Source organism: Pinus tabuliformis, chromosome 2_1, assembly GCF_031772625.1.
Source record: "Pinus tabuliformis cultivar Carrire ecotype Pingquan chromosome 2_1, CPIR1, whole genome shotgun sequence".
In the NCBI taxonomy this organism is placed as follows: Eukaryota; Viridiplantae; Streptophyta; class Pinopsida; order Pinales; family Pinaceae; genus Pinus; species Pinus tabuliformis.
The window spans coordinates 647,681,338-647,696,800 of record NC_142299.1 but is presented as its reverse complement, the minus strand read 5'-3'; the positions used below and the strand labels follow the sequence as shown (position 1 = coordinate 647,696,800).

Here is a 15,463-nt window from a genome sequence, read left to right as displayed (position 1 = left end):
ATTGTACTTGGGGAATGCATTCAAAGTTGCATTTTGATTTATAATTATCATTTTTCAAGCTTCTCTAATTTCTCTTGATGAGTTGGTATGTGTCGCACATGGTTTTCGTCTAAAACTCATCATATTCGCCCCTTTTCCTATATCCTAGACTTAGACAAATATTTGGTTTGAAAGAAAATCCATTGAGGCCAAGAGTGCATGAGTGCACTCTGAATCCTTCATTGTTCAGAAGTGCACCATGAGCTCTCCAAGAGCACAAATCACAATCCATCTTTCTCCTTCCTTGTTCTAGACTACGCCCTTCAAAAACTAAACCTTCCTTTGAGAGCACTGCTTCGACTTGAAGGAATGCACCCTCCTTGAGAGAACTCCTTCGACTTGAAGTAATGTGCCCACCTTGAAAGCACTCCTTCGACCTAAAGGAATGTACCCTCCTTGAAAGCACTCCTTCGACTTGAAGGAATGTGCCCTCCTTGAGAGCACTCCTTCGACCCAAAGGAATGCGCCATACTTGAGCACATGAGTGCACTATGAAGGCATGAAGCTTCCTCCTTCAACCTTCAGACTTGAGTCATGCACCCTCATTGGCCTCTTGAGTGCATGAGCACATTGTGAAGGCACGAAGCCTCACCCTTCAGCCTTTAGGAGTGTGCCATATGCCCCCTTGGTTTGTTAAGCGCATGAGAGCACTCCAAAGGCACGATGCCTCATCCTTAAGCCTTCAGGAGTATGCCCTACACCCTACATCCCCTTGGTTTCTTGAGTACAAGAGAAAACTCTGAAGGCACGAATCCTTATCCTTCAGTCTTCATGAGCATGCCCTACATCCTCTATCTCTCCCTTCAGCGCACAATGCACTTGGGAAGCCTGAATCCTTCCCCTTTGTCCTTTGGACTTGCGCCATTCACCCTTCCTTGATTGCTTCCCTCCCTTGAGTGCATGATCTCATGTCGAAGCCCTAAAGCCTCCTCCTCTTAGCCCTTCAGTGTTTCAAAGTGCGCCTATGCGCCCAAGATCTCATTTTTTCCTCTTTTGAGGGCACTAAAATGGCATGAATAGAAAATCTACATTAAGCATGGTAGAATAGGATATTTTCAGGTTAAGAGTTTCATATCAAGAGTGATTATAGATATAGGTATTCTAGAAATAGCATTGAAAGCACACACGAGGAAGATTAGGCAAAGAGAACAAACAAAGGAAGCATGGAAATAATGAAGAACACACATGAATCTTAGTGATCAAAGAACCTCGAAGACTCCATATGATAAAATACCCTTTGGAGGGTAGAGACATCGACAATCAAAGCTGTTTGAAGAACGAAGATACAAGTGGAAGCCATGTCACCAGTCACTATTAGTCTTAGTTATCAAAGATAGCGACATTTGACATTCTCATCACACGATGATGTGGAAGTCATTATGTATTTTTTTAATCATTGTAAAGACAAATAAGTGGAAGACCAAGAGTCATGGAAGTCCAAAGGACATGTATAGTAAAAGTCATTTGGAATTCCAAAGGTTATAGAAGTCCAAAGGTCACTAGAAGTTGGTAGTCCATGAGGATGTGAAAGGTCATGCCTCAAGTTTTAAATAGATCCTTATTTCTCATGTAAAGGAATTTTAACCTTGGCTTCTCCCACAAGGCATTAGAGAGACAGATTTAGTAATTTTGGGGAGCAATTAGTGGCTCTAACGCTCCACTATTGAAGCTAGTGATGTCCATTATATTTATGTATATTGGAACTTTTGCTTAATATTAAAGCCTTCCAGGCCAACACATTTTCAAACATGGAATATGAATGTTTATAAGACTATTATTTGAATGTTTATGGTTCATGTCTTATTTCATACGTACTAGAGTTATGTGTATTCTATTCACCCTCACTCTTGAAGGTCATGTTAATCGATGGTGCCATACCTTACCATCTTCCTCCAGTCATTCTTTTCATCAATTTCTTAAGGAGATACATCAAGATTTTGATAGGTATGATTACCGAGATGTTTATAAAAGAATCAATCATCTTAGAATGGAACCTAATGAATAAATTTATGATTTTGCTAATAGATTCATCCAATTATGTTGTGAGCTTATTTAAGAAGATATGAATTTGGATTCCTTTAAACAAAAGTTTTAACATTTGGTTCAGATATCATTGAATCAATATGCATCTAAACCTCCAGATGTTCATGTTCTCCCAACTTTCAAAAATTGTGAGACAACTCCAATTCCAGCGGAGGAACCTACCATTACTTTTGTTCCTTGTCATCCTCCTTTTCTAGTACCAATTTGGGTGCCTCCTTGTGATAATGATCAATTTGGGAAATCTACTATTCAAATTCCAAATCCATCTTCTCAACCTTTTCCCATTTTCCATAATTCAGATCAAATGGAGGAAACCTTGGAATGGTTCATGGAGCCTAAGGTGAAGGCTAGTCCCTTGTTTTCTAAAGATGGTATTAATGCTCACAACTTCAATTTTGAATCTGATTTTTATTCTTGTCCTCCTCTATCATCCCTTTCTCATGGTCCCTTGCCCCTTGATCTACCTGATCAGACTGTTCCAAATCCAAGTATTGATCGGGAGAAAGGTAGTCACATTTCACAAGTAGAGGAGCAACAAGGAAAGGATTATTTTTATCTTTCTTATCTTTTTTAGAATCCTCAATGTAAAGATAATTTTTTCCCATCCTTGGTTGATTTTGAATCTAGAAATCTTGGTGATGTATTAAATGAAGTTAATTTTATTTTTCAGTCTGAAGTCTTTGACAACCTTATTTCTCTTGATTCTGACTTCGTTATTGTATGTAATGATGGTTTCCCAAGTGCACCTTTTTATCTTTCAGTTTCTCAAGAAAACTTTGTTTTGAAATATTTTCATCTTGAATTTGTTTCAATTAAAGAAGATGTTATTATGGAAACTTCCTCTTCACCTCACTATCCCTTATGTTCTATATTTTTCAATGAATTAACTTGTGATGGATATACTCCATCTAATGAGTTGGATTTTGAATTGACACATGGTAGTGAGATCATCCATGATGAGGAATAAGGTAATTAAATAATCAATTATTCATTCCATTCCTTATCATTTCCAATCTTGCATGAGGAGAATTCCTTAGTATATGTTACTCATTGAATTCTTTCAATCTATTCATCCTCAAAGGTGCAATCAGAATAACTTTATAACTTGGGTAATATGTTTGTTAAATATGTAAATTATGATCAAATCAGTAATGTAGATGGTTTCCAACTTGATACTAGCAATCTTGTTGCAATTATTGATTGTATTTTTCCACATATCATGCTTGATTTGACTCAATCTTCAAAACGTAATTCTATAATTCTTGAAAGTTATGGGACTCATCAGGGAGTTGAGGCACTTCAAATTCAGTTGATGGTTATGTCAGGTTCTCACGACTCTGGTAAGGCCCTTGAACTAAATCATATTTGGATATCCTTGCAAATTATTTCCTTTGCATGATTTCATTGGATGTAAATTACTTCTTGAAAGAATTATGGTATTCTAGACATCATTCTTCTGACTTTCAAGATTCATTTTTTTATCAGATTGAAAATTTTGTTTCAGTTAACTTATCTTCATGCGAATCTCTTGAATCTAACTTGGGTTTGGAGTGTATACCTTCCATGAATATATAGAGCCATGAAGCTGATCATTTTAAATATTATCATCGACCGAAATATCCATACCTATCATATACTTTTGAAAATAATCAACTCCTAGTCCTTCTTGTGAATGTTATAATGCTACCATATCTCCTCTTGAGTGTTAGTGAATGCTTATGTTATTTGTTGAATCAAGTTCCTATTTTTCACCCATTTCATATTAACTAGCTTCAAGTGTTTTTCACACTAGCATTCCTTTTTTATTCTTTCAATGATTATGATACCAGTCCAGTTTGTCACCAATTAGAGGAAAACAATTTGCCACATTCAACATATGTGGAAGATGATTCTTTTGTTCAAAGAATTCACCAAGTTATTCAAATTTATTTATTTGTGTTGTTTACTAATCAAGAGTCTTGTGTTTTAATCAGTCCATCTAATCATGGTTCTTGTTCTAACAACTGTCATCCAATTGATCATTTTCCCACTAGTATATCTCATGACAATTTTTTTACATCGAGTGATCCTTATGGTCTATCTTCTCAATTTTCAGATACTTGTCAGGTAGTTGAGTCACTTTAGCCTCCATTGATGTTTATGCCAGGGCCTCACTATATTGACATGCCTTCTGAACCTGGTCAGATTCATTTTCCCTTACGAGACTCCCATCCTAATTCTATGACATTAGTTGAAAATTTATCTTTACAAAAATCTTAAGATCATCAAAAGGAATTTTTTGAATCTCATGATCCAATCTATCATCAACTGGAAGCATCTTACTTAGCAAGCCCATTTGCTAAAAGCAAGTTTTGATCTCTCTTGATGTTTGCTAAGGAAGACAATATAAGTGCAGGTACATTCACAAGGAGCCATCAAGGTTTGTTTGCTTATGTTTTTCATCGAAAAGGTAAGGTGGAAGGTTGGGTAAAGTTAGTTGGCATGACAAATCTCTCTACATATAGTAAAGACCTTTTATTTTTTGTGAAATATATTAAAGTTTTTATATTTTATGGTTCACATTGTATTACGTTGGTTTTCATTGCTCGTATATTTTTTATTGCAGGTTGGGAGAAATTACATTGGCTTCACTTGAAATAGCAATACACTTAGCCTTGACCTTTTAAAAGGTTAGGTTAGGAGTAGGTTTAGTTGCATTTAGTTCCTCTTGCATTGCATCCATCTTCTTTCCTACTCTCCATCTAGCCTTTGCATCTCTTTGGTTTTTGTATGATGTTTTTGGCTTTAGTATCCATTTTCTTTGTCTCTTGTTTCTACTTTTGGTTTTCTATGTATTTTCTTGCCAGTTTACTTAATAATACCTTGCATGAAAGAGTCCATCGCCCAAAATAATTTGTGGTATAATAAAAGAGAAGTGTGACAACCACATCGTTGGGATTTTGTTGTTCTCCTTCTTTGTTTGGGAAAATGCCATAGGTTGACCTAAGTCCAGATGGAATATATGATTCATCTAATAGGATAACCTTCAGGGAACCTATTAAATCTATGGCTATGCTAGTATCTAAGATACTCAACTTTGTATAAATATACTTGTGTCTTAACTCTTGTCCAATCTAGTAGAGAGGGGATAAGGGGAAAATCTAAAGTAAGAAAACCAATGTCAGAGGTCTTAAAATACTTCTCTGAAGGGGAAACCTCCTTTTCTCTCAATAATTTGGGATCCCTCTTCCACCCATTGAAAATAGTTGCAAAATTCTATTAAATAAAGAAATAAAGGGTGAAATAAGAGAAAGGATTCCTGGATAGGGATATGGAGCAAGCGACTTCATCAGAATATTGACCAGCCTCACTGGAAGCGAAGCAATGTTTGTGCTCCTGAAGTGACTCCACCAAATCACTGTCCAGGCCTAATAGGAGCGGAGCAACACCAAATATGAAAACCCATACTTTGAATATCATAAACTTGCTGTGCACATTACTCTTTCCTGTATTGAAACAATTGTCATATGGTGTATGTTTTTGTGTGTGATCAACCAATTAGAGGAAAGTGTGATGTTATGTATAAAACCAACTGGAAAGGGGGAAATTGTAGAAATCAATACTTCCTAAAGGTATGACCCTTAGCCAAAATCTATTCCCAAATAGGGTAGCTGAAATTCGCCCAATGTGTCACCAAGTGTTGTCGCTGCTACAACACCCTCCAAAAATTTCACTACATACAAATTTTGGAGCCTACTATCAATGTCGTATCTAATGGGTCTCCTTGATCACAAAATGTCGTCTCGTTCTATTCTATGCGTTTCAAGTTTTCTTGAGTGGTACCAAGTGTCATTGCATTTATTAGAACATCTTTAGGTGCATTTCATGGTCGTAACATCTTTATTATTGTAAAACGACACTTTTGGATAGCAACCACACACACTTCACTCCTTGTACTTGGGTAATACATGAAAAGTGGCATTTTGATGTATAATTATCATTTTTAAAACTTGTCTAAGTTTTCTCGATGAGTTGGTATGTGTCGCACATGGTTTTATGTCTAAAACTCATCATGTTCACCCCTTTTCCTATATCCTAGACTTAGACAAATATTTGGTTTCAAAGAAAACCCATTGAGGCCAAGAGCACATGAGTGCACTTTGAAGCCTTGATTGGGGATCCTTCATTGTTCAGAAGTGTTTCATGAGCTCTCTAAGAGTAAAAAGCGCACTCCTTAATCCATCTTTCCCCTTCTTTGTTTTGAACTGTCCTTCAAAAATTAAGCCTTCCTTTGAGTGCACTCCTTTGACCCTGTTATCACAAAATCACTACTGAGGGCTGCAACCAAGCAAGATTTCATGTAACTGTTTCAGACCAGACTTTAGATTAGGAATTAGCCTTCCTAATCAGAGAGGGCTCTCTCACAGGCTTTTGATAGAGAATTAATCACAACAACAGAGGGCTAACTCTTCACACACTTATGAAAATATAGCTGGTTGGACACACATCAAATTGGTCTTCATTGGGCTATGGAGTCTCTCACATTTAATAAACAAAATCACAGTCATCTCATGGAAGTCAAGGCTCTTTGCATCAGATGTTCAAACCTATTTTACCTAAACCAAAGCCTGCTAAACATACAGGAAGTCAGAGCATTAAAAATGAATTCTGAGTGATGTTCAAACAGGCTTCACCAAAACCCACAGCTAGTCAAACACACAGGAAGTCAGAGCATACAATATGAATTCTGAGTGATTGTGCTATAACAAGGCTGCAAAAAAGAACATTAAGAAACTAAAACACTATTACACTTGAACAACATAATCCATTGAGAATCTTGAGAAGAAACGACCTGTTTTATCATTACTGTAACAGTCTTTACATAGGCTCAAAAAACTCTGTTTTTGTATATAGTATCCAACCCTTTTTTACATAAAAGTTATTCCTATATATAGCCAATCAAAACACTGCTGCATGAGACTCCTCAACAAGCATGAAGGGAGCTCGGAATTTAGACATTAATGACCTTAACTATATCATAAACAAACTAATTGATTACAAGAGATATGGTGCTACGAAAACAGAGGACTCCATCACATTGGCACTTTAAGTCTTTCTCCTCGTATACTTTGCTACGTTCTTGGAGCTTGCCACCTGTAGCATTACAATAATAACCAAACCCAAACTGAAAGCAGATTCAATGTATGGACAGCTCCGGATACCTGATGCATAGATGATTCATCAACCAATAAGAAAATGAAGCCTATATTCTCGGTTGCTGCCTCCCATCGATGTTCATGTATTAATGATCCAGTTTCAAGCCATTTAATCCTTGGATAGTCCCGTGTGACTGAAGAAAACTCATGATCTGGCCATCCCATAACTAGACAAGTGTATCACTTAACACCTCAGCAGCTCTATCATAACCCTAAAAACTCGGACATAAAGTGAAACTTTCAATAAGAGACAAAACTTCACCTTTTCTTCGAATATTTACACCTGGCATCCTTTTTTAAATATCTGATTGACCTTCTATAACCTCCATGCTGGCATTAAGTCATCTCTTTAAATATTTGCTGACCTCAGCATTCAAACTCAAGTTTTCAACATAACCAGTCATCTACAGCAGTTTCGTAGCGCGCTACGAAACTGCTGTAGGTCATCAAAATTAAATACATGAACCTTAAAGCAACAATAACTCAAGTCTGTGATTTCTTCAGTCATTCTATACAGGTGTAAAGACATCAAAAAGTCTCAAAAAGCTTTAAAAAGACGATGGCCAAAATATATCAAAATTTGGAAAACACATCCCTTCTTGAATCATTTAGCTAGTTTGTCTAGCTTCTCTTTCAGGCTGATGACTTCTTCCTTCAACTTCTTGTTCTCTGCTCTTAGACCTGCATTTATTTGTTTCATAGTCTTCGCCTGCTTCAGAGCTGGCACTGTCCATACATAGGCATCAGATACTGAGCTAGCTTGACTGATCAAACTTGTTTTACCTTTCATTACAGCTTTCTTATAGCTTGTATATCTTACTGCCTTTTCTTTAAAAACATTTTGAACCTGAGGTATTTCCTTACTTGCTTCAGCTTGTTTCTTAATGGCAATCACATTTCCACTTTGACTGATAACAACCTTATTATCCTTGTTCTTGTTTTTAGCTGCTTGGACTATTTCAGAGAAGACTTCAAGTGCCTCTGTCCTAGGCATCTCTGAAGGTGCTTTCTCTTTCTGAGCTTTTTCCACTTCTTTCATTTGCCTTCTAGTCATTGGTCTGCGTGGTTTAAAGGCATACTCTTCACTTGGTTCTTCAAACTTTAATCTTTTAGAAGCCTTTGACTTCTTAGAACTTTCAGGTGAGGATTGTGTTAGATCAATATGCATTGGTGATACCAATTGATCTTGCTCAAGTTCAAGTGGTTCAATTTGGATTGGATGATCTTGCTCTAATTCAATGGCTTCAAGTAAGTCATTTAAACTACCCTTTGAAATAGGACTTTCTTCTACAGAGGCTGACTTTCCTTTTTCTTTGCTTAGCTGACCTCTAGTTCTCACCCTTGAAACCCTTTCAGCTTCACTGGATTTAGTTTCATCTTTTCTTTTGTGAGTCTTCTGTTTTGATGACTGAGGTGTTTCCTTGGGAGATGACTTAGAGGTTTCCTTTTCAGATACTCTAGATGATTTTGAAGTTTTATCTACTGATGCTTCAGGTGTTTCTTTAACTGCTGGCTTAGGAGTTTTCTTCATTGATGCTTCAGGTGTTTCTTTAACTGTTACAAACCTCTCTGATTTCTTTGTTTTAGCTTTGGGCTTCTTATGGTTTGTTATTTCTCTCCTAATTTCAGCCAAAGTAGTTTCCTCACTCCTTTCTTCTCTTTCTCTTACAGGTAATGGAGTGAGGCCCGTTTTACTTGGGAAACCGGCCATAAACACAAATGAATCCCAGTCTTTACCAATTTTATGTAGGCTATCCAACACCAGCAATTTAACCAGACCATGATGAAAAAGAGATGTTTCATAAGCATCTTTCTTTAACTGAATCTTATCACACATCTTGCTAATACTCCTGAACAAGTAAAAAGGTATGTCTATTGAACTCTTACCAGTGAAGTGTAATAGCAGCTTGAAGTGGTATGAGTAGACTTTGTTGTACCTACCCTCACATGTCAGGTACTTCTGGATACATGTCAATAGCATAGCATAATTCTCCTTTAGATAGCTCCTTGGGACAGCTTTAGTGAGATCTTCATCTACATAAGGTGCCTTCAAGAACTCTTTACACGGACCCATGTCAAACTTGAAATTCTTGAACCACTCTTGGCCACCCCTCGGGATTTCTGTGATAGTAGAAATGACTTCAGGGGACACCGGAAACTCCAACATGGCCACCTTCGAATTCAGTCCAGTGAAGTTCAATGCAAATGCCTTGGTCACTTCTGCATGTCCACCCTTTAATTTTTCACAAAATCGCCAACAACCAGCACTTCGAAATGCCTTTGCTACCTCCTCATTTCCGAGAGTTACATCTAACCCCTCCGGCTCTGTTCTCACACATTTACCCGAACGGTGTTCCTTTCTTTCCATGCTTCTTTAAGTATTTTTACACAAGGGAATGACGGTGTTTTGCAGCACGAAAACAATCTTTAGCTGTAGAGAGCAGGCTCGCTTGCAGTAGTCCGTTTAAAACAAAGCTCAGGCTTTTCATAGAGCAAAAACATTCATATGATATGAAGAACTCATTATGGAATGACCACCCCCTATAACGTCCTACAAACTGACACACAACTATATGACTTCGGACCTTATGGCAAAATAATGGCTAATCATGACATAGAAAGGGTGTGAAAAGACAATCATAACCAGATTTGTGACTCACTACTCTCGGATTAGACATTCAGAGAAAAACGCTGCAAAAAACCCTGAAACTCCGATTTCGTAGCGCGGGCAGTTCAAATTTAAGAGGATGCGCTACGAAATCGCTGACAAACAGAGCGCTACGAAAACACGCAAACATTATTTCGCAGCAAAACTGACCAATCACACCCGCGCTGCGAAACTGCGCAAGTACCAAAGACATGACATGACATAACTAACAATGATGGAGGGTGTCTAATGATCTTGCCTTTACACGAATTCTCATCCACAACTCTTGAATTTCAAATTTGAAATTGACATCAACTAACAAACCTATTTACAAGACCTCAATACTTTATAAAAACTTATGGACACTCTTATATACATGAACTATAGTTCCTAGTGATAACAGACCCAAAGGAATGCACCCCCCTTGAGAGCATTCCTACAACCTGAAGGAATGATCCCTCCTTGAGAGCACTTCTTCGACTTGAAGGAATTCACCCTCCTTCGACCCGAAGGAATGCACCGTCCTTGATTGCATAACCGCACTTTGAAGGCGTGAAGCTTCCTCCTTCGACCTTCAAACTTGTGACATGCATCCTCATTGGCCACTTGAGTGCATGAGTGCACTTCGAAGACATGAAGCCTCACCCTTTAGCCTTCAAGAGTGCACCATTCGCCCCATTTGGTTTCTTGAGTGCATGAGTGCACTCCAAAGGCAAGAAGCCTCATCCTTGATCCTTCAGGAATGTGCCCTGCACCCTCCATCCCCTTGGTTTCTTGAGCACATGAGCACACTATGAAGACAAGAAGCCTCACCCTTCAGCCTTCAAGAGTGTACCTTGTGCCCTCCATCTCTCCCTTGAGTGTACAATGCACTTAGGAAGCATGAAGCCTTCCCCTTCATCTGTTGGACTTGCGTCATGCACCCTACCTTGATTGCCTCCATCCCTTGAGTGCATGAGCGCATGTCGAAGCCCTGAAGCCTCCTACTATCATCCCTTCAACCTTTCAAAGTACGCCTATGCACCCAAAAGCTCCTTTTATCCCTTTTGAGTGCACTGGAAAGGCATGATCAGAAAATTTGCATTAAACATGGTAGAATAGGATATTTTCAAGCTAATAGTTTCTTGTCATGAGTGATTGGGGATACATGTATTCCAGAAATAGCATTGAAATCATGCACGAGGGAGATCCCCTGTATGTTTTTGGTATCTAACACCATCAACAAAACCCTATCTTCTAGGAACCATAGGTTCCTCCTTACCCAGAAAGTTTTGACCGAGAAAAACTAATTACCCAACCTAAGTTTGATATTTTAAATGAGATTAAAAATGTGTATGTTCATATACCAACAATATAGGAAATCAAATATGTCCCTATCTACTCAAAAGTGGTAAGGGAATTGTGTCTACGGAAACTCATTAGAAAAAGAAAGGATCCTTAAAATATTCATGTAATGGGAAAGCTATCAGGCCCCAGGATGGAGGGAGTTATCACCGCCAAATACTTAGTCCCTGGAAACCTAATAATTAAGGTTCAAATCAATCATACCCTTATCCCAAACACAATAATTGACCTCAGGGCTGCCATCAATGTTATGACCCACAAAACCATCGAATGCTTGGGCCTTTCCACTCTTAGGAAGACCCCCATGGTATTACGACTTGTTGATAGATCAACTATCAAAACAAAGGGAATTTTGGAATATATAGCGATATCTGTAGATTCATGGGAATATCTCGCTAAATTTATGGTCCTACAACCCAAGTCTTCTTTGGGATGTTATCCTTTAGTCCTAGGAAGGCGATGGCTGACTATTGCATATACTTACATTGATTTCAGGTTGGTTAATATGACCATTTCCCACGGGACGTTGACAAAACTATTCACCATTTTTCCTCCCGCCAAGCCCAATATAGGTCTTGAAACATCATTTTGGGTTGATGGAGAAGAAAAATATGAAGAGGAAGGTACCCATCAAGTCCTCATTGTTGACCAAGATCTAGCCATATGATATCAAATTGAGGACAAATAAATTAGTGACTTCATAGTCTCATCCTCCTCATCACTTGAAATGCATGATCTTACCCACACCATGGCCCCTGAAGTATAGGATTTTATTTTTGCACCAAATGAACCACCAATAGAACATGAACCATCTTTTGCCCTAGAAAGACCTTAAGATTCAATCGAGGGCTAACCAAACAACAAAAGGTATGATTGATCAAATTCCTATGGAGGCATAGCAATGCTTTCGCTTAGGAATACACTAACATGAAGGGAATCTATCATAATCTATTCACTCATCATATACATATCAAGGAAGGACCACAACCCATTTGTCAACCCTAGTGATGAATGAGTTAAACACTAAGGGATATATTTAAAGAGGAGTTGCAAAAATTGTTATAAGCCAACTTTTTCTATCTTATTTATGATAGCTAGTGGATGTCCCCCCTTGTCATTTTACCAAAGAAGAATGGTAAATGAATAATTTGTGTCGATTATTGGGATATTAATAAAGAAACACCTAATTATTGTTTCCCATTTCCATTTATTGACTAGGTTCTAGATATGTTGATAGGGAAGAAATATTTTTCTTTCCTTGATAGATTTAGTGGATATAATCAAATTCAAATTGCTTCAAAAGACCAAAAAAAGACTACATTAACAGGTCATTGGGGAAAATTTTATTACCATGTTCTACCCTTTGGATTTTGTAATTCTTCAATCACTTTCCAACGAGCCATGATTAGGATCTTCTATGATCTAATTCATGACTGCATGGAAATATATATGGATAATTTACTAACATATGGTGATACATTCGATTTAGCCTTGACCAATCTAGAATTTTTTTTTAATAAGATGTAAATAAAGCCATGTTTCCCTTAGTAATGAAAAATGTCACATAATGTTAATTGAAGGCATAGTACTAGGGCACCACATCTAAGAAAAAAGATCATTCAAGTGGATCTAAAAAAGAATATTAAACTTAAAAATTCTACGAACATAAAAATAGGTACGTATTCTAATACATGATAGTTACTATCATCATTTCTGTTGGCTTGATGGGCCCTAACCTAGGTTCACCATTAATTAGCCAAGAAAATCCCTACACTACTGGCCCTTTTGGCATCAACCCACTGAGCGCAGACTGACATCTCACCTGAAGTAGTATAGGGGGATGCAGGAACCAAGTTTCCACACCTAGAGATGGTAGTGATGTTGTTTTATATCCTAAGCCTTCCTTCATGCAGGTCGATAAGCCTTTTAGGGCTTATCGATATACTTCTCTTATTCATTCTTTATACCTCTACAAAGGTCTACGATCATCCTTCACGTACCCTAGATAGGTGGAACAGACACTTACACACCTCTGTAATTACTTCCACTGCTTTATTTACCCAGATTAGCTTAAGTAGTGGATAACTTTAACATGTATTATGATTATCCTTGCATAAACATATATTCTTACTTACGTTCATGCAACAAAGTAAAACATATAGATTCACACATCAATATAACATTAAAACATAAACCCAGTATTTGTCATAACATAATCGCATGCATTTATAACATAAGTAAAATAGCTCATACACAGATAATTCCATAATAATTCTATTTATTGATGTTCAGATCTTCTTTACAGACTCCAACTACCCTGCACACATAGCTGCAGGGGTCCGCACACTTAGCTGCGATCCTTACCCTAGGCCTCTGAGCACATAGTTGTAGAGCCTCTTTCCTACACTAAGACTCTTCTCTCTCAGCTCTCACGGACCCAAACATAAAACATAACAAGACTCAAACTCTGCCTTAGACTCTTCTAAGACTTCCCTTTTTATATAATCCCATGGTCCGTAGACCATGGGTGGATCTCTTAAATCTGACACAAGTTACATAAACTAAGGGCTAAAACCCTTATTGACTCTTTACATATTCGTACTCTGCGGCCACAAAATGCGGAGGCTTTACATTTCTTATGCAAAACTTGGGCTTTCTGCCCCAAAACTGACCCTAGGGGACCCGTTCCCAATAGGCCCCCAACACAATATGGTGAATTTCCTTGAGTCGCTCTTCTGGCATGGAGATATTATCGCGAAGACCTCCCATATCTACTTGGACCACTGCAACTTCAGCAAAACACTGCGTCGCCGCCTGTTTAGCCTGTTCCACCAGTTGCTCCATTGCTATTCCTATGCTATCTACCATGATTTGTTGTTGTGTTGCCTGCAGGTTCACCAGCTTTCCTTCAATGGTGGTTGTGAGCACATAGGCTTCATCTAGCCAAGGCCCTAATCTAGCCTTCAATACTGCCTCCCTGCGTTGTGCTGCGTCCACCTGTTCCTTCAGTGTCTTTGCTTCTTGCAGCTTTTCCAACCTCTGTGTAAGGGCGATGGTGCACGTCATCGCTTTTACCTCATCATACCTCTGCTACAATTCCCTCACCTCGGTCTCTAATATCTACAGGTTGGGATCTTCCTACAGACTGCTAACTACTTCGAGTGACTACTCAAAGAGCGTAGTGCAATCCTTCACTACGACATCCACTGTTGCAACTGCATCTTTGATAGCGGCCTCATGCTACTCTTTAACCTCTGGTGGATTCAAGGGCTAGGCCCTCAACTCAAGCTCTGTGATCTTAAGGTTCAGCTCAAACTGAACCTTAGCCAGCTCTGTCCTTGCATCATGCACACTTGTAGTGAGCTTTCGAATCCTGGCGTCAACTGGTGCATCTTCTGGGATATGCAGCTCTGGAATGGTTCTACATGCTTCAGCTACCACGGCTGTGGTGTGCTCATTCTTCTCCATAATCTTCTTAAGGAGATTGATCACAGAAGTCTTCTCCACAAACATCTAGGCGTTGTTCACTTTCTGTTTGCTGATCACATTCAACATGCGCTATTCTCGGGCCTGAAGTTCCGCGATCACACCATCTTGCACGGTGTGAAGGGATTCACTAGGAAGCATGGCCAAGTTCAACCCAACGTTCTTAAGAGCACTGATGGTGGACCTGTCAACTTCTTCTCCTACATTTAATGCTCCATCCAGTAGCGCGACAGCTCGGGGTCCATATTGTGAACCATCGCCTCTACTTCTCAGGCTCCCGACACCAAACTAGTGGATGTCGTGCTGCCCCACCCTACACCGGTCTGAGTAGCCTAGATCTGTAGCTTGCACAAACCATCTGAATGGCGACCAAGGCTTGTTTCTGCTACTGCTCAAATTGTTGCAGTAGTTTCGCAGTCGCATCCCTCACTATGTCCCCGATGTCTTTCAGATCACCTTCCATCAAAGTGATCGGGTCGAGCGATGATTTACTGGACTTGGACTTCTTCCACAACCCTTCTTTTTCTTGCTCCCTAGTGCACTTAACTCAGAATGGAGTAGTCTCCAGGTCTGCACCACCCTATCATAATTGCTTCTCTTCATCCTCCATCTGCGGTGAAGGAGACTTCTGATTCCTATTAGAGTTGCGCTCTTCCTCATCTTTCTTCTCTTTCGCCTGCTCCTTAGCAGCGCACTCTGCTCTGGCCTT

At 38.8% G+C, this 15,463-nt stretch overlaps 1 pseudogene; it reads right to left on the bottom strand.

Moving 5' to 3' along the window:
* The window catches only part of LOC149202246 (leucine aminopeptidase 2, chloroplastic pseudogene), a 54,860-nt pseudogene extending 40,526 nt beyond the window's left edge, over positions 1-14,334 (bottom strand).
* Positions 14,335-15,463: the final 1,129 nt, after the last annotated feature.